Source organism: Heptranchias perlo, chromosome 6 (genome assembly GCF_035084215.1).
Source record: "Heptranchias perlo isolate sHepPer1 chromosome 6, sHepPer1.hap1, whole genome shotgun sequence".
Classification (NCBI taxonomy): Eukaryota; Metazoa; Chordata; class Chondrichthyes; order Hexanchiformes; family Hexanchidae; genus Heptranchias; species Heptranchias perlo.
Genome location: NC_090330.1, coordinates 12,449,757 through 12,468,213, shown reverse-complemented (window position 1 = coordinate 12,468,213; position 18,457 = coordinate 12,449,757). Strand labels below are relative to the sequence as shown.

Below are 18,457 nucleotides of genomic sequence, written 5' to 3'. Positions count from 1 at the left end.
ACGTACAATAAGACCGCAATTGAGACATGACTGATGCAAAACATATTCCACACCTACGTTCATTGCCTTCTGGTGCTAATTCAAACAATTCCAGTGGTTACATGTGGGTGGCACAAACTACCATTTTAGATTCCACACCCATTGTATAGACTTATTGAGTTAGGTTATAAGGGGTAGTACAATAGTAATCTTATATTGTAGGTCCTGATTTGAGACCCATTCCTGCTTAGAAAAATGCAGAGCCAGCAATGCTTAGTTAAGTTGCTGGTTCCACACAATCCTCCAGTCAGGCAAATAGAGCTCAGCTGTGTCCAAATGCTGGTTACATTTTTAGGACAGATTAGGAAACAATGGTAATTGATAGATAGCCAGATAGATAAAAGTTCCCACCACATTGTCTTCAATTAATCTGGTTTCCTACATTACAACAGTGACGACACTTCAAAAATACTGCATTGACTGTAAAGCTCTTTGGGGCGTCCTGAGGTCGTGAAACGCGCTAGATAAATGCAAGTTCTTTCCTTCCAATGAGGAAGTCATCTCAAAACATGACTACATTCTAACTGTTGTTTTTTTAAATTGAGGTCACAAGTCAGTGTTTACGGATAAAATAGGTACACAAGTATATTTTTCAACTTGAATATTGGAAAGTAGCAGCATGACGAAAGAAAGACCCTCACTGAGTTTAACATTAAGTTAAAGGCGAGAAATTAATTTTAAACGTCAAATTACTTTTGAAGTGTAGTGACTTATGTAGGCAACACAACAGCCAATTTTTGCACACAGCAATGAGATGAATGATCAGTCAATCTCCTTTTCTTTTGTTGGTGTTGGTTGAGGGAGGAATGTTGGTCATGATACCGGGAAAACCAAATGCACTTTTGAGTAGTGTCACGGGATGGTTAATGTCCACCTGAATCACAATAAAAGCAGACGAAGCTTCGGATTAACATTTCATACAAAGGCCAGCACCTCCAACAATGCAGTAGTTGCCTCAGTACAACACTGGAGCATCAGCCTAACTTATGCACTCAATTCCTGAAGTAGGCACCAATGACTGAACTTCAAAACCAATCTATTAATTGTAAAGCACTTTGGAATGTCCTAACAATGTAATAAAGCACTATATAAATATATATACTTTTTTCCAATAAAGAAAATTGGCACAGGAAAAAAGTTGAAAATGGTATGTTCCTCAAAGTGATCTCACATCATTTGCCAAAATCCAATGCACCAACAGTTAGGCAACTTCACTACCAAACTGTCATGCAGTTTGATTGCGGTAACGTGAAGTTAGCATTGTATTAATGCAAACGCTAAAAATAAAGTGCAGGTGCATCACAGATTTACTTTAAACAAAGAAAACAAAACTTTTAAATAAAAACAGAAAATGCTGGGAACACTCAGCTGGTCAGGCAGCATCTGTGGAGAAAGAAACAGAGTTAACATTTCATGTCGATGACCTTTCATCAGAACTGGAAGATGTTGGAGATGAACAGCTTTTAAGTACAGAGCCTAGGGAAAGGAGACAGGAAAAGAACTGAAGGGAGAGGTCTGTGGTCAGGTGACGGGCAGCAGTGATTAAATGACAAAAGTGATGATAGTGAAAAGGCAAAAGGAGGTGATAATGAAACAAGTATAGAAACAAAAGTTAAAGTGCGGGATTCTGATGAAGGGTCAGCGACGTGAAACATTAATTCCGTTTCTTTCTCCATAGATGCTGCCTGACTTGCTGAGTATTTCCAGCATTTTCTGTTTTTATTATAGAAACAAAAGATGGGTCCAGAGGAGGTGTAAACGATTACAGCAGCTTCGCAGAGGGGGAGGGAAGCACTGAAAATCTGGCAAAGAGTTTAAGGCTCTCATGGCCCGGGAATATGGCAGAAGAAAGGCAGGTCGTTCCCAGGGGTGCATTGCAGAAACTAGATGGAAACACTCAGCAGGTCAGGCAGGATCGTCTTTTTATTTCAGAATTCCAGCATCCACAGTATTTTGCTTTTGTTTTAAAACTTTTAAATGTATGTGTCTTAAATAAATATTTCAGTAGGAGTGGGGTAGCAAGGAATGTTTCAAATTATATTTTCTAACCCCTTTCTAACAATTTGTGGCAGTAAGTGAATGCAGGACTTGGTATGTTTTATTTTACAATAAATACAGATTAATAGAGTCAATCCTCAGTTACAACAATTATATAAACATTCCAGCTTTAGTTTTGTACTATTACAATTTGATAATTATATCAGTATGTTCAAGTAACACTTTTTTTTCCAAGAGATACTGTCCAGACATACTCCAAGTACTGACAAAAATTAGGTTTGCTTTCATCAATTTTTTAAACACTTGTTTGACAGATAAAACATTTTATGGTTGCTACCATATCCCAAGTACAGTACAATTATACATTTGATCGAATAACTAGCGAGCGAAGATATTTTCAGTTTCATGCCACATTGGGCGTTCTATAATGATTTGTTTAGAAAATCAATTTGCAATATTTGTACACAAACTCATTTCATCATTAGCACTTGTACTAAATTAAAATCAAAACCTCCCTTGGGGTACAATGTGATAAACAGTTTATTGTTGTACCAAGTGCTTTCACAGACATGGGTTCATATTTTACGGGTGTGGTGGGATCCTTCATCCCAGCATCCTGACTCCGTAACAACACATTGCATATAGACAGGTAAACTGGATAACACAAATCACACAATAAGATGATGTGTGCCAATGGAAATAATTTTTTCCCAGATATTGATAAAGATGATCTCCCATAAGGCTCCAATATTCAATTATTGATAACTCATGCTCTTGATAATGACAGCCCTCAAACATATGTACAACTAACTATAAATAGACCTTATAAGTAACATAAGAGAATGGATAGGCTGGGGTTGTTTGCCTTGGAGCAGAGGAGGCTCAGGAGTGACTTGATTGAGGTGTACAAAATTATGAGGGGCCCAGATAGAGTAGACAGGAAGTACCTGTTTCCCCTAGCGGAGAGTTCAAGAACTAGAGGACATAGATTTAAGCTGATTGGCGGAAGGATTAGAGGGGACATGAGGAAAAAAATTTTTTACCCAGAGGGTGGTGGGTGTTTGGAATTCGCTGCCCGAATTGGTGGTAGAGGCAGGGACCCTCAACTCTTTTAAAAAGTACTTGGAATTGCACTAAAGTGCTGTAAGCTGCAGGGCTACAAACCGGGTGCTGGAAGGTGGGATTAGAATGGCCACCTGGTTGTTCTTCGAGCTGGCGCAGACACGATGGGCCAAATGGCCCCCTTCTCCGCTGTATCTTTTCTATGGTTCTATAAAAATAAATGAAAAGACTCTTTCCCCCAATAGTTTCATGAGAAGATATAGTTATGTGTTTAACCACTTAAGACAGTAGCCACACAATAATTTGGTTCACAATAGATTTATACATAAGCAACAGTTTTGCCTGCAAAGTAGTGCGACCTTTCACATCAGCCTTTGTAGAACCAACAATTTGCAACTTTATCCACCAACGCTCACAATTACAGGCTTACCTTACTTAAGTACCTTTCTCAAGATTTAAAGAATGTTTAAGAGCATCCTCTATATTTCTAACAGTTCTCATTAAAACGGCAAGATCACTGCAATTTCATCCCTAAAAATATATTGAATAAATGTGAGAAACATACTAAAATTCCACAATTTAAATGTAAGCAGAACTGAACAACAGCTACACCTCCAGGGCTACCATTTTGAATATGTGCAAAGTGAGGAAACAGCAGAAACACTTTCCCACCCCTCAACAATCCAAAAAAGACTTGCATTTATATAGCGCCTTTCATGACCCCAGGAGGTCCCAAAGTGCTTTACAGCCAGTGAAGCACTTTTGAAGTGTTGTCACTGTTATAATGTAGGACATACACCAGCCAATTTGCACACAGCAAGGTCCCACGAACAGCAATGTGATAATAACCACATAATCTATTTTAGTGGTGTTGGGTTGAAGGATAAATGTTGGCCAGGACACAGAGGAGAACGCCCCTGCTCTTCTTCAAAACCCAACACCTTTTGACAGGCAGCATGGTGCAAAGTGCCAAATATGAAATGTTAATTATCTCATTCATTACTCTACTTCACCCAGGGCGGCCTGGTTTAGGGCTGTGCTATACGAACTGTTTAAATAAAATAATTACAATTAAAATACACTAAGGGGGAAGGAGGAAGAGGTAAATTAATCAGGAGTGCTCACTGACTTTTTGTTGATGTTTCCAATCATGAGCAGCGACTTGCTTGAGGGCCACTCCAATAGACCATCCATAAAGCAACCCCATTGGTTTAAGTTTTTCCTCCCTCAAATGTAAAAGTTTAAAAACACATCTCTCTCTAGGATCCCAGCTCCAGGAATATCCCAGAGCAGGTAGGCTGGGGAACGAGGACCAGAGAATTATGAAACAGGTGCACTGAGGAGAAGGTGGCATATATTCTGAAGCGTATGAGTGTTTTAAAATAAATCACTTCTTTCAAACTAAGGAAAACTCATAAGACCATCCAGAGATTATAAATAAAAACAGAAAATGCTGAGTCAGGATTTGAAAGATAGCATTTCAGCTGGGACCCTTCATCAGATCTTCCATAAGTGAAAGGTCTCACCACAAATGTTAACTTTTTTGGATGTTAGCCAGCCAGCCAAACATTTTCCAGTTTTTATTTCCAGCATTTGTCACTTTTCTTTTTATTTCACATCGACTGTTTCTGAAAAAGTGATTTTAAACAATTTGAGCTTGACAGACCATAACTCACAACTTTTTGACCCTCTTTCCAGATCTGCCTCACTAGTGTAAGTACATTATTGTTTAATTTCGTTCTACAGTAAATCCTTCTTTTTAAATAACCCTAAACAAAGCATTTACAAAAAAATAGTTTCAATTTTTTTTTAAACGCCTCATCAGTAATCGGTGTTAAAAAAAAGTTCACAGCACAAGAAACAAGTGAGACAAAAATGAGAAAATATTTTTTTTAAAAAGAAAGTTTGTAGTCAAGTGCCTCAAGACTCCAGTAGCTGACAGACTGTGATTCAATTTCTGTAGGTGTGGCTGGAAACTAAGGCTTCAACCAAAAGGGCCCCCCATCAGAAACTCTGCAACTAACCTCCTGGCTCCAAACACCGGCTCCAAGCCGGGCCAGAGCTGAGGAAGAATCACGGACTCCTTTAATATTAAATAAACTTCATCAAACTCTTGGCGGTGGACTTCAAAGAGACTCGGCCTTTCCCAGCCTGGGTGCAGCCTAAATTCACAACCAACACAAATACAGCGGCTGGGGGGGGGGGGGGGGAAGAAGAGGAAGGTCCGTCAGGGAACAACACCGGGAGAGGAGAAGAAAAGCAAAGAAATAAGTATAAATATATATTTTATAAAATAAACCCCTCGGGAAACGACCCTCGTCCCGCAAGCACCGGCTCGGGGTGAAGTTTGCCCGGGTCCCCTGCTCACCTCTGATCGCCTTTTCCACAGGGAGCGGTCGAGTCCTCCTTCTCCCGGCTCACCGACTCTTTCAGCAGCGGAGCGGCTCCATGGATGTGTTTTAATTTTTATTATACTGTCGGTGACTTAGATTGGTTAGGCTGGAGGATAGGGGTATGTGCGTGTGTGTACACATATATGTATGCGTGTGTCTATCTCCGATATCACAGATCTTTATCGACCCTCCCTCCAATCTAACCCCGGACCGACCGACAGACTGCGGCACGAACCCGCAGCCGCTTCCACACAGCTCGAGCTGGAGTGGCGCGAGCGCGCGCGTGCGCATGCGCGTGCGGGCACCTCTAGTCAAAGCCGCTCACTCAGCAACACGCCCTGATCAAGATGGCGCGTTCTGGTTCCTTCTACGCTCAACTGCTCAGATTGAATCCGTACGTCTCTCCATTTTTAATTTTTTTTCCTCGTAAAAGAAATTTGTGACGTTAACACTTTTTTTTTTAAAAAAACACCTCTTTTATTTTTCCCTGCTGTTCTGAGCTTTTCCTACATTTCAGCAGTGACTGCACTTCAAAAGTACTTTCATTGGCTGTAAAGCGCTTTGGGATGTCTTGAGGTCGTCGAAGGCACCATGTAAATGCAAGTTCTTTTTTTTCTTTCTGCCCTCGCAGGTGAAGGTAAAAGATCCCATGGCACTATTTCAAAGAAGGGTGGGAGAGTTCTTTCCAGTGTCCTGGCCAATATTTATCCCTCAACTAAACATCACTAAAACAGATTATCATCACATTGCTGTTTGTGGGACCTTACTGTGCGCAAATTGGCTGCCACATTTCCTACATTACAACAGTGACTACGCCTTGGGAAGTCCTGAGGTCATGAAAGGTGCTATATAAATGCAAGTTCTATCTTTGATTTGGCTCTCTCTGCTTAGAGCAGCTAAGTTATCACTTTTATGGCTGGTCTTTTAAGTAAGTCTCATGCAGTTGTTTTTTTAAAATTACTTATTTAGATATAGGTCACTAAAGAATAAACACATGTTTACTTAAATCACACTATAACTGATCTCTCATTTAGATAACAATTTTCACTCCTAACATTTCTCCAATGTCTGTAATTCAGCCCATACTTCAGTTTTTAAACATTTCCTATGTAAATACCGTTGAGAGGCTTCCATTTCTATTTTTCCCAGCTGGGTTTTTCTGATTCCAGGTCTCCTCAATCAAAAAAATGTTACTTATTTTTATTTCAGCCTGGTGACTCCCAAAGAGTAAGTTGGAATTGTCATCATCTGAAAGAGAAGGATTGGCCAATATTTCATCAGAAATATTCTGATGAAGGCTCCCACCTAAAAATGTTAACCTATTTCTCCAATGGTGACTGACCGCACTGCACCCAGGCCTCTGCTAAAATACTGCACTAAAGACAGCCACAAGGAGGAGCCTAAGAACATCCTATGGATGTCTTCCCTCTCTCCCTGGGAAGAAGTACCTTGTCTCCTGAGGCAGTGTGATTTCCCCTCTCTCTCTGCAGAAATGCCTTGTCTCTGGCAATCAATCATTGAATTGCAAATGATTTACTTTTATCAAGCTTACTAACACATTGCTTCACCCTAGTTGATCCAGATTTGAGCTTTAATTTTTTTTAAGGCTATTTTTCAGGAAATTTAGTTCAAAGATTAAATGAAACTATTGATAAAATATTGTTTATGCTTATAAAATGCTTCAATGATATGTTAACTTCTGGGAGGTTTTGCCCCTAGATCCCATCAGGAATATTATAGGAACAGAAGTAGGCCATTCAGCCCCTCATGCCTGCTCCGCCATTTGATAAGATCATGGCTGATCTGTGATCTAACTCCATATACCTGCCTTTGGCCCATATCCCTTTGGTTGCCAAAAAGCTATCTATCTCACATTTAAATTTAGCAATTGAGCTAGTATCAATTGCCGTTTGCGGAAGAGAGTTCCAAACTTCGACCACCCCTTGTGTGTAGAAATGTTTTCTAATCTCACTCCTGAAAGGTCTGGCTCTAATTTTTAGACTGTGCCCCCTACTCCTAGAATCCCCAACCAGTGGAAATAGTTTCTCTCTATCCACCCTATCCGTTCCCCTTAATATCTTATAAACTTTGATCAGATCACCGATTAACCTTCTAAACTCCAGAGAATACAACCCCAATTTGTGTAATCTCTCCTTGTAACTTAATCCTTGAAGTCTGGATATCATTCTAGTAAACCTACGCTGAGCTCCCTCCAAGGCCAGTATGTCCTTCCGAAGGTGCGGTGCCCAGAACTGCTCACAGTACTCCAGGTGCGGTCTAACCAGGGTTTTGTATAGCTGCAGCATAACTTCTGCCCCCTCTGTCCTCTAGATATAAAGGCCAGCATTCCATTAGCCTTCCTGATTATTTTCTGCACCTGTTCATGACACTTCAATGATCTATGTACCTGAACCCCTAAGTCCCTTTGGACATCCTCTGTTTTTAACTTTTTACCATTTAGAAAGTGCCCTGGTCTATCCTTTTTTGATCCAAAGCGGATGACCTTACATTTGTCTACATTGAATTCCATCTGCCACAGTTTTGCCCATTCACCTAATCTATCAATATCCCTTTGTAATTTTAGGTTTCCATCTACACTGCTTACAATGCCACCAATCTTTGTATCATCGGCAAACTTAGATATGAGACTTTCTATGCCTTCATCTAAGTCGTTAATAAATATTGTGAATAATTGAGGCCCCAAGACAGATCCCTGCAGGACTCCACTAGTCACATCCTGCCAATGTGAATACTTACCCATTATCCCTACTCTCTGTCGCATTTCGCTCAGCCAATTTCCTAACCAAGTCTGTACTTTTCCCTCAATTCCATGGGCTTCTAACTTAGCTAACAGTCTCTTATGTGGGACCTTATCAAATGCCTTCTGGAAGTCCATATAAATAACATCCATTGACATTCCCCTGTCCACTGCTTTAGTCACCTCTTCAAAAAATTCAATCAGGTTTGTCAGGCACGACCTACCTTTCACAAATCCATGCTGGCTCTCCCTGATTAACTGAAAATTCTCGAGGTGTTCAGTCACCCTATCCTTAATTATAGACTCCAGCATTTTCCCCACAACAGATGTTAGGCTAACTGGTCTATAATTCCCCGGTTTCCCTCTCTCTCCTTTCTTAAAAAGCAGAGTGACCTGTGCAATTTTCCAATCTAGAGGGACAGTTCCTGAATCTAGAGAACTTTGAAAGATTATCGTTAGGGCATTTGCAATGTGCTCATCTACTTCCTTTAAAATCCTGGGATGGAAACCATCTGGTCCTGGGGATTTGTCACTCTTTAGTGCTATTATTTTCTTCATTACTGTTGCTTTACTTATGTTAATTTTATTGAGTCCCTGTCCCCGATTCAATATTAGTTTTCTTGGGATTTCCGGCATGCTATCCTCTTTTTCTACTGTAAATACTGACACAAAGTAATTATTCAACATGTCTGCCATTTCCCCATTGTCAATTTTTAAGGGGCCAACACTCTTTTTCCGAATATAACTATAAAAGTTCTTCGTATTGGTTTGGATATCCCTTGCAAGTTTCTTTTCATACTCTCTTTTTGTAGCTCTTACTATCTGTTTTGTGACCCTTTGTTGATCTTTGTATCTTTCCCATTTGCCAGGATCTGTGCCATTTTTTGCCTTTTTGTATGCCTTTTCCTTATGTCTTATACTGTTCCTTACCTCTTTAGTTGTCCATGGCTTTTTTTTGGCAAGTAGAGTTCTTGCCCCTCAGGGCTCTCAACCGGTTCTGTATCTCGTTAAATGATTCTTTAAACATTTCCCACTGATCATCAGTCGTTTTACCCATTAACAGATTTGCCCAATTTACTGTGGACAGTCTCTGTCTCATCCCATTGAAGTCGGCCTTACCCAAGTCTAGAATCTTAGCAGCTGACTCACTTTTTTCCCTTTCAAACACTACATTGAACTCGATCATGTTATGATCGCTATTGGATAGATGTTCACGCACAGTTAAGCTGTTAACTAAATCTGGTTCATTACTCATTACTAAATCTAGTATGGCTTGCCCCCTTGTTGCCTCTGGGACATACTGCTGTAGAAAACTATCCCGGACACACTCAAGAAATTCACTACCTTTCTGACAGTTGCTAGTCTGCTTTCCCCAATCTATGTGAAGGTTAAAGTCCCCCATTAAGACCACTATGCCTTTGTTACACGCTTGTCTAATCTCTGCATTTATACAATCTAGCACTTCAGAGCTGCTGTCAGGGGTCCTATACACAACTCCCACTATAGTCTTAGATCCTTTCCTATTTCTCAATTCAACCCATAAGGTCTCTGTTGGCTGCTTACCTCTCGTTATATCCTCCTTTATCATTGAATTGATTTCATCTCGAATCACTAAAGCTACTCCTCCCCCTCTTCCATTTTCCCTATCTCTCCTGTAAACCTTATAACCCTGCATATTAAGTTCCCAATCCTGACCATCCTGCAGCCATGTCTCAGTAATAGCTATCATGTCATTCCCTCCAATTTGAATTTGAACCTGTAGTTCATTTAATTTATTCCTTATACTCCATGCATTTGTATATAGAACTTTTAGTTGGGCCACACACCCTAGCCTGACCGTCAGCTTTGATGCTGGGTTAATCGCCTTACGCCTTCTAGTTTTCACTTTATCTATAGTGTCTAAAGTACACTTTCTTTCTGCTGCTCTACGCTTTTCCCTTTCACTTGTTCTTGAACAACTGTTTGTAATATTTCTATTGTAAATTTCCCCTGGGTCTTCCCCTCTCTTGCTGCTCTCAACTTTACTTCCTTCTGACTCCCCGCTAAGGTTCCCATCCCCCTGCCACTCTAGTTTAAACCTTCCCCAACTGCACTAGCAAACACCCCCATGAGGACATTGGTCCCGGTCCTGCTCGGGTGTAACCCGTCTCGCTTGTACAGGTATTCTGAATTCTGAAAACATGAGGAATCCTAGACCCTTGGCTATATTTTTGTTGCACAAACACTGACAATTAGGTATCCAAAGTTCCTTTCTTTAATACTTTCCTGTTTCAACTTACATGCAGCATTTTTTTTTTAAACTATTACCTAATTTTATAAGTCTCAGATTGTGTAAATAAGTCATTTTGCAGTGCTATGACATTACCATAAAGCAACAACTAATTGTCTTAAGCTACAAAAACAACTTGTTCATTTTTTTTCATTGAAAACCTGCAGCTGCTATAAACAGAGAATGTCATCAGCCTCTCTATACGATAAACATCTCAACTATGACTCATTTGCGATTTCACATTCAGGAGTGAACAGATTCTCAACTTTCTCACTTTTTTGCCTTGGCAGCTAATATAAAGTGTTAAAGTATCAAGCTTAAAACAGCTGAATCTTGATTGATTGCTGGTCTTACAAACTCTGAGTAATAACATAATGAGTAAAAGAATGACTGGGGTCCTATTAAGTAAAAAAAACTGCAAATGCTGGAAATATACTGTTTAAGTGTCATAATTAAAATAAGAGTTCTGTATAACAGAGGTGAGAATTATTTTGTATATTTGGATTCTATACTTGAATCAGGCAAATTACTAATGTCCAATTTGTGTAAACATCATATGCATAATTAATTTTTTGAAAATCTTTAGTGAATAATGTAGACCCAAACACAAAAGCATCAGATAATAGTGCTTAAGAGTTAAATATTTTCTCATTATAACAAAGTGAGAGTATTAGGGAGGAAATGGGTCACTTGGAATGCTTAACTCTGTCTATATTAACCAATCTGCCTTCATCTTAATTTTGAAAGTGAAATCTGCTGTAAGTGTAGAAATTTAAAATGTTACACCATTACAGTCCTTGTAATCTTTCAATTTAAAACAGCCAATTACTATAGTTTTTGTAAATTAGAATCTGTATTTGCATTAATACTAGTATCTAGATGTAGACTGTCTGGTCTCCAAACTTGAGTTTTAAAAAATAATTTTCATCTCATCAATCCAGTCTGGAAAGGTCAGTGCTTCACTGCAGTGCAACACCTAGTATTCTGTTCAGTTTACCATTTTAGAAAAACCAGCACATCATCACAGTTGACCTCTTTAGAAAGCTATCGGATCCTTTAGAGAAGGCACCAATGGTGAATGAACTGCTGCATTTGTTAACTTTTTTCTATGTAATTAGCGCTTGAACAAGATTGAGGAATTCATACCAGAACCTTTTTCTGCCAAAGTGGAGCACATTATTGTTGTGCTGTGAAGGGCAGTTTTGAAATACCATTGGCAATACATGAAATACTATTTTAGAATAGCCAAGTGAATTATAAATGAATACATTAAGTTGAGATGGTAACAATACAGATGGACATTGAACTTGAGATTTTCTTGGTCTAGATGCCAATTGCCGAGGGATGGTAATGCAATTTTTAAAACGAAACTGTCCAGTATCAATATAATAACCATCGGAGGAGGAGGTCAGTAACTGAAAGCCTCCATGCTATGACTCATCACAATTAAACTACAACCATTACCGCTGTAATCAACTGGCCTTTCCTGGGCCCAGTTCTCTCTCTTCCCCTTACTTGACCATGCTGTTTCATCTCCCTCTTCTGCATCAAGATGCCTTTGATCCCTACTCTCACCCATCATTACTATCCTGCCACTGCCCCAGGCCCAAATCCCTCATGAATAAGCTTACAGCTTCTCTTTGCATTCTCTGCTGAGCCCATCCTGGAACTCATCACTGCCTCTTTAAAGATATCAACCGCAATTACCCCATCCTTGCCAACCACCTCGCCCAGCGCACCCTTTGGGAGTTTTCCTCCTTGTCATCCCTCTTGCATCGTCCATCACTGTCTCGACCATAAAGGCAGTTCAACAACCACCACCCGTATTTTCATCAAGAATGTTTGCTGACTTGTGAACAAGACCCTTGCCATCCACAAGGGACAATTCAGCTCACAGGCAGTGTTGGGAAATAAAATAAAACCTGATGAAGGTAACTGACTGGTATGGAAAGGCTTCACCAGGGCAATAGCCGCAGCAAGGATTCTGTAACTGAATAAAAATAGGTTTATGAAAGTTCATTAGCAGTAATTGCAATAGTGTAGTAATACCAATTCTCAACTCTTGTCTGTTAACATGATAGAAGTATTAGACAAAGGGCCACTATTGCAATTGTATGTGAAGAGGAGACATTTGGAACAAATAGCTTTCTCAACCAAGTGAAGAGACAATTGTAAACAATTTTACAACACCAAGTTATAGTCCAACAATTTTATTTGAAATTCACAAGCTTTCGGAGGCTTCCTCCTTCCTCAGGTGAATGTGGAAATGAAATCCTCGAACCCTTCGCATTTATAAATCACAGAACAATACCTGGTGATTACAGATAGTCTTTCCAACTGCCCGTTGCCAAGGCAATACAGTGTGCAGACAGAGAGGTGTTACCTACAGGGCCACCGAATATACAAACAACCAAAAAATAAAGAGAGGCAGAAACATAGAAACATCTGGAAGGAAGAGAAAGACAGCAAATGACCCGTTATATTAAAAAACGGATAACTTTTGTTCGCTGGTGGGGTTACGTGTAGCGTGACATGAACCCAAGATCCCGGTTGAGGCCGTCCTCATGGGTGCGGAACTTGGCTATCAATTTCTGCTCGACGATTTTGCGTTGTCGTGTGTCTCGAAGGCCGCCTTGGAGTACGCTTACCCGAAGGTCGGTGGCTGAATGTCCTTGACTGCTGAAGTGTTCCCCAACTGGGAGGGAACCCTCCTGCCTGGCGATTGTTGCGCGGTGTCCGTTCATCCGTTGTCGCAGCATCTGCATGTTCTCGCCAATGTACCATGCTCTGGGGCATCCTTTCCTGTAACGTATGAGGTAGACAACGTTGGCCGAGTCACAGGAGTATGAACCATGCACCTGGTGGGTGGTGTCCTCTCGTGTGATGGTGGTATCTGTGTCGATGATCTGGCATGTCTTGCAGAGGTTACCATGGCAGGGTTGTGTGGTGTCATGGACGCTGTTCTCCTGAAAGCTGGGTAATTTGCTGCGAACGATGGACTGTTTGAGGTTGGATGGCTGTTTAAAGGCGAGTAGTGGAGGTGTGGGGATGGCCATAGCGAGGTGTTCGTCGTCATTGATGACATGTTGAAGGCTGCGGAGAACATGGCGTAGTTTCTCCGCTCCGGGTAAGTACTGGACGACGAAGGGTACTCTGTTGGTTGCGTCCCGTGTTAGTCTTCTGAGGAGGTCTATGCGATTTATCGCTGTGGCCCGTCGGAACTGTCGATTGATGAGTCGAGCGTCATATCCCGTTCTTACTAGGGCGTCTTTCAGCGTCTGTAGGTGTCCATCGCGTTCCTCCTCGTCTGAGCAGACCCTGTGTATTCGCAGGGCCTGTCCATAGGGGATGGCCTCTTTGACGTGGTTAGAGTGGAAGCTGGAAAAGTGGAGCATCGTGTGGTTGTCCGTGGGCTTGCGGTAGAGTGAGGTGCTGAGGTGCCCATCTTTGATGGAGATTCGTGTGTCCAAGAAAGAAACTGATTCTGAGGAGTAGTCCATGGTGAGCTTGATGGTGGGTTGGAACTTGTTGATGTTGTCGTGTAGTGCCTTTAGTGATTCTTCGCCGTGGGTCCATAGAAAGAAAATGTCGTCGATGTATCTGGTGTATAGCGTTGGTTGGAGGTCCTGTGCAGTGAAGAAGTCCTGCTCGAACTTGTGCATGAAAATGTTGGCGTATTGGGGTGCGAATTTGGTCCCCATGGCTGTTCCGTGTGTTTGGGTAAATAACTGGTTATCGAAGGTGAAGACATTGTGATCCAGGATGAAGCGGATGAGTTGTAGGATGGCGTCTGGAGATTGGCTGTTGTTGGTGTTGAGTATTGATGCTGTTGCAGCGATGCCGTCATCGTGGGGGACACTGGTGTAGAGTGCCGAGACGTCCGGCGTGGTGAGAAGTGTACCCACGGACCAGTTGAACCAGGAACACTTCTCACCACGATGGACGTCTCGGCCTCGCTATGGCCATCCCCACACCTCCACTACTTGCCTTTAAACAGCCACCCAACCTCAAACAGACCATCGTTCGCAGAAAATTACCCAGCTTTCAGGAGAACAGCGTCCACGACACCACACAACCCTGCCACGGTAACCTCTGCAAGACATGCCAGATCATCGACACAGATACCACCATCACACGAGAGGACACCACCCACCAGGTGCATGGTTCATACTCCTGTGACTCGGCCAACGTTGTCTACCTCATACGTTGCAGGAAAGGATGCCCCAGAGCATGGTACATTGGCGAGACCATGCAGACGCTGCGACAACGGATGAACGGACACCGCGCAACAATCGCCAGGCAGGAGGGTTCCCTCCCAGTTGGGGAACACTTCAGCAGTCAAGGACATTCAGCCACCGACCTTCGGGTAAGCGTACTCCAAGGCGGCCTTCGAGACACACGACAACGCAAAATCGTCGAGCAGAAATTGATAGCCAAGTTCCGCACCCATGAGGACGGCCTCAACCGGGATCTTGGGTTCATGTCATGCTACACGTAACCCCACCAGCGAACAAAAGTTATCTGTTTTTAATATAACGGGTCATTTGCTGTCCTTCTCTTCCTTCCAGATGTTTCTATGTTTCTGCCTCTTTTTTTTTGGTTGTTTGTATATTTGGTGGCCCTGTAGGTAACACCTCTCTGTCTGCACACTGTGATTGCCTTGGCAACGGGCAGTTGGAAAGACTATCTGTAATCACCAGGTATTGTTCTGTGATTTATAAATGCGAAGGGTTCGAGGATTTCATTTCCACATTCACCTGAGGAAGGAGGAAGCCTCCGAAAGCTTGTGAATTTCAAATAAAATTGTTGGACTATAACTTGGTGTTGTAAAATTGTTTACAATTGTCAACCCCAGTCCATCACCGGCATCTCCACATCAAGTGAAGAGACAAGCATAGCAGGATACAAACAAATATGTTTATTGATCTGGCACAGCAGTGGCACCCAGTGTGAGAACATAAAGATAAAGCTAGCTTGGAAAGGAGCTAAGAGAGCTAGGAACAGATACACTGGTGCTAAAAGAGATACATAATGAAGGAAGAAACTTAAGATCTGCCAGGTTCCCAGTGATAGATGACTGACTAATTACACAAAAGTATGCGCTGGGTGATACCGTGTTGGGAGCAATTGATAAGAAGTACAAGGCTTGAAGTGTTTGGCTGCAGGATGAGAAACATCTGATTTGACACTTAATGTGAATCAGTGTGGGAACAGGAAGGGATACAACTGGTGAGAAATGCTGACAATCACATACCATGGGAACAATAAAAAAAAAAGATATAAAATGGTGAGTCTCCACCTAGAAGGTGGACTGCAGGAATACTCAATGGAAAGAACTCAGCTGGCGTGAAAGGCGCTATGTAAATAAAAGTCAATATTTTGTTTTCCCTTGGCCTGTGTACCAAAGTACCTTTACCAACTCCTCTATCTCCCTCCTCCATATTCATCACCCTACTTTCTTCTCTCAAGATCCTCTACCCATATCCTTGGCTACTCCCTCGACCTCGCCATCTCTTGTGGCAGCTGCACTTGCGGTCTCAATCTGACCACGCTATCTCTGATCACTCCCTCATCTCTCATCGCCCACACGCCCCTACCCTCCACCAATCCTGTTACTTTCACCAGCAGCCCATGAAAAAAGAATTCCCCTAGATCCCCATTTCTCAAATTCCTCAGCCAAAACAACCCACTGTTCCAGGAGGGCAACGATAATCCCAGGCTACTTGTTTCCATGACCAGCTGCCTATCCCACATCCCCTTCACCCTCACCTCAAAGAGTATGTCATTCGTGACTTTGGTTAGGGTAATTTTGGTTCTAGGAGCTCATGGATTTCTTCATCATCATCATCAGATCAAGACCATAGTACATCCAACTCCACTGTGTCCTCCCTTTCCTCTCGCCCCCAGGCCCCAAATCTCCTCCCTCTGGCTCCCACCTTCTCTAACCGTGAAGCCGTCATTCTGCAGTTTCTCCCCATCTCCCACCCTTCCCCTTTCCAAACTTATCTTGTCTATGAGACCTAAATCCTGCTCTCTTCTTGCCCTCCATGCTTATGAATGGTTCCCTCTCCTCAGACATCAACTCTCTTCCCCTCAAAACTGGTTATCACCCTCTAAAAAAAACTCATCTTCAAACCTTCTGTGCTCACCAGCTATTACATCTTTAATCTTCCTTTCCTCTCTAAGGACCCCTAATGTGTCATTGCCTCCAAGCCCTGTTGCCCACCTCTCCTAAAACTCCCGCTTCAATTTCCACCAGTCAGCTTCCACCCTTTTCATAGAACCAAAATTACCCTAACCAAAGTCACGAATGACATACTCTTTGTGTGACCATGGTGCATTATCCCTCCTCTACCTCGCCTTAGTGTTTAACCCAGTTACGTGGGATTACCGTCACATGGTTTCATTCCTATCTGTCTGAGCATAGATCGTGCATCTCCAGTAACATTTTTACTTCCCTCCCTCACACCATCACCTTCAGAGTCCCACAAGGACCCACCTTTGGCCAATCCTCTTAATTTACTTGCCATTTTGCCATTGTCCTAGACTCAACCAGACTTAGCCCAACCTTTTGGTCCTGCTCAACCGAACTGTTTCAGACTCTATGGCCTGGATTTTAACTTGGAGCCAGGAACTCAGCAGGTGGGTGGATTTGAGCGTTTTAATCTAGAAATCAAGTGTGCGCGTTTAAATCTGCAATCGCAACTCTATATTCAAAGGACCAGTTCAAGAATGGATTTTGAAGGAGAAAGGAAAAATGGAGTCCAGGAAAGTAAAGGCTACCCCTAGGTTTAATGATGCCTCTCTGGATGTACTGCTGGCTGCAGTGAAAGCCAGGAGGGAGGTAATGTTTCCAATGGATAGCAGGAAGAAATCTTGCTCTATAAGCAAAAATGCTTGGCTGGAGGTGGCAAAGAGGTGAGCAGCAGGACCACAGTGCCCAGGTCTTGGGTTGAGTGCAGAAAGTGTTTTAATGACCTTAGCAGGTCAGGAAAACCGAGTACAGTTGCTGATTCACCCACATCCTGTGTTATTCAACACCATCGCCTTCCCCCCCCCCCCCCCCACCCCACCCCACCCTCATTCTGTATTAGCACCCACCTAAGTGTCAGCAGCAGCAACCTAGACTTTCTGTGCATTTCCTCAACTGCCTATTTATTCACCCAGGACTGCCACTCACCCCAATCCTGATGCAATGTGATGTATCTGTCTGATAAGACACCCTCGGCTGCATCTCTTTCATGGTAAGCCTCACCCAAAGCAATGCATTCACAGGGTGAATACGTCACCTTCAGTCATTCGCAGTTCTGTTCTTTCTCCCCTTGTAGGAGAAGAAAGCAGAATCAACATCCTGGGGATCACCATTGACCAGAAAATTAACTGGACCAGCCATATAAATACTGTGGCTACAAGAGCAGGTCAGAGGCTGGGTATTCTGCGGCGAGTGACTCACCTCCTGACTCCCATCTTTCCACCATCTATAAGGCACAAGTCAGGAGTGTGATGGAATACTCTCCACTTTCCTTGTTGAGTGCAGCTTCAACAACACTCAAGAAGCTCGACACCATCCAGGACAAAGCAGCCCGCTTGATTGGCACCCCATCCACCGCCCTAAACATTCACTCCCTTCACCACCGTCGCAACGTGGCTGCAGTGTGTACCATCCACAGGATGCACCGCAGCACCTCCCAAACCCACGATCTCTACCACCTAGAAGGACAAGGGCAGCAGGCACATGGGAACAACACTTACCTGCATGTTCCCCTCCAAGTCACACACCATCCCGACTTGGAAATATATCACCGTTCCTTCATCATCGCTGGGTCAAAATCCTGGAGCTCCCTTCCTAACAGCACAATGGGAGAACCTTCATCACACGGACTGCAGCGGTTCATGACAGCGGCTCACCACCCTATTCTCAAGGGCAATTAGGGATGG

At 42.6% G+C, this 18,457-nt stretch overlaps 1 protein-coding gene and 1 long non-coding RNA gene across 3 annotated transcripts in view; one reads left to right on the top strand and one right to left on the bottom strand.

Moving 5' to 3' along the window:
- cyfip1 (cytoplasmic FMR1 interacting protein 1) overlaps positions 1-5,753 on the bottom strand; it is a 163,968-nt gene extending 158,215 nt beyond the window's left edge. For both annotated transcript variants that reach the window (XM_067985776.1, XM_067985775.1), the window contains exon 1: positions 5,468-5,753. The gene's annotated coding sequence lies outside the window, so the exon portion shown is untranslated. The remainder of the gene's footprint in view (positions 1-5,467) is intronic.
- A 69-nt stretch (positions 5,754-5,822) lies between these two features.
- LOC137322754 (uncharacterized) overlaps positions 5,823-18,457 on the top strand; it is a 36,618-nt gene continuing 23,983 nt past the window's right edge. The window contains exons 1-2 of the long non-coding RNA XR_010963234.1: positions 5,823-5,886; positions 17,066-17,161. This is a non-coding gene — a long non-coding RNA (uncharacterized lncRNA). The remainder of the gene's footprint in view (positions 5,887-17,065; positions 17,162-18,457) is intronic.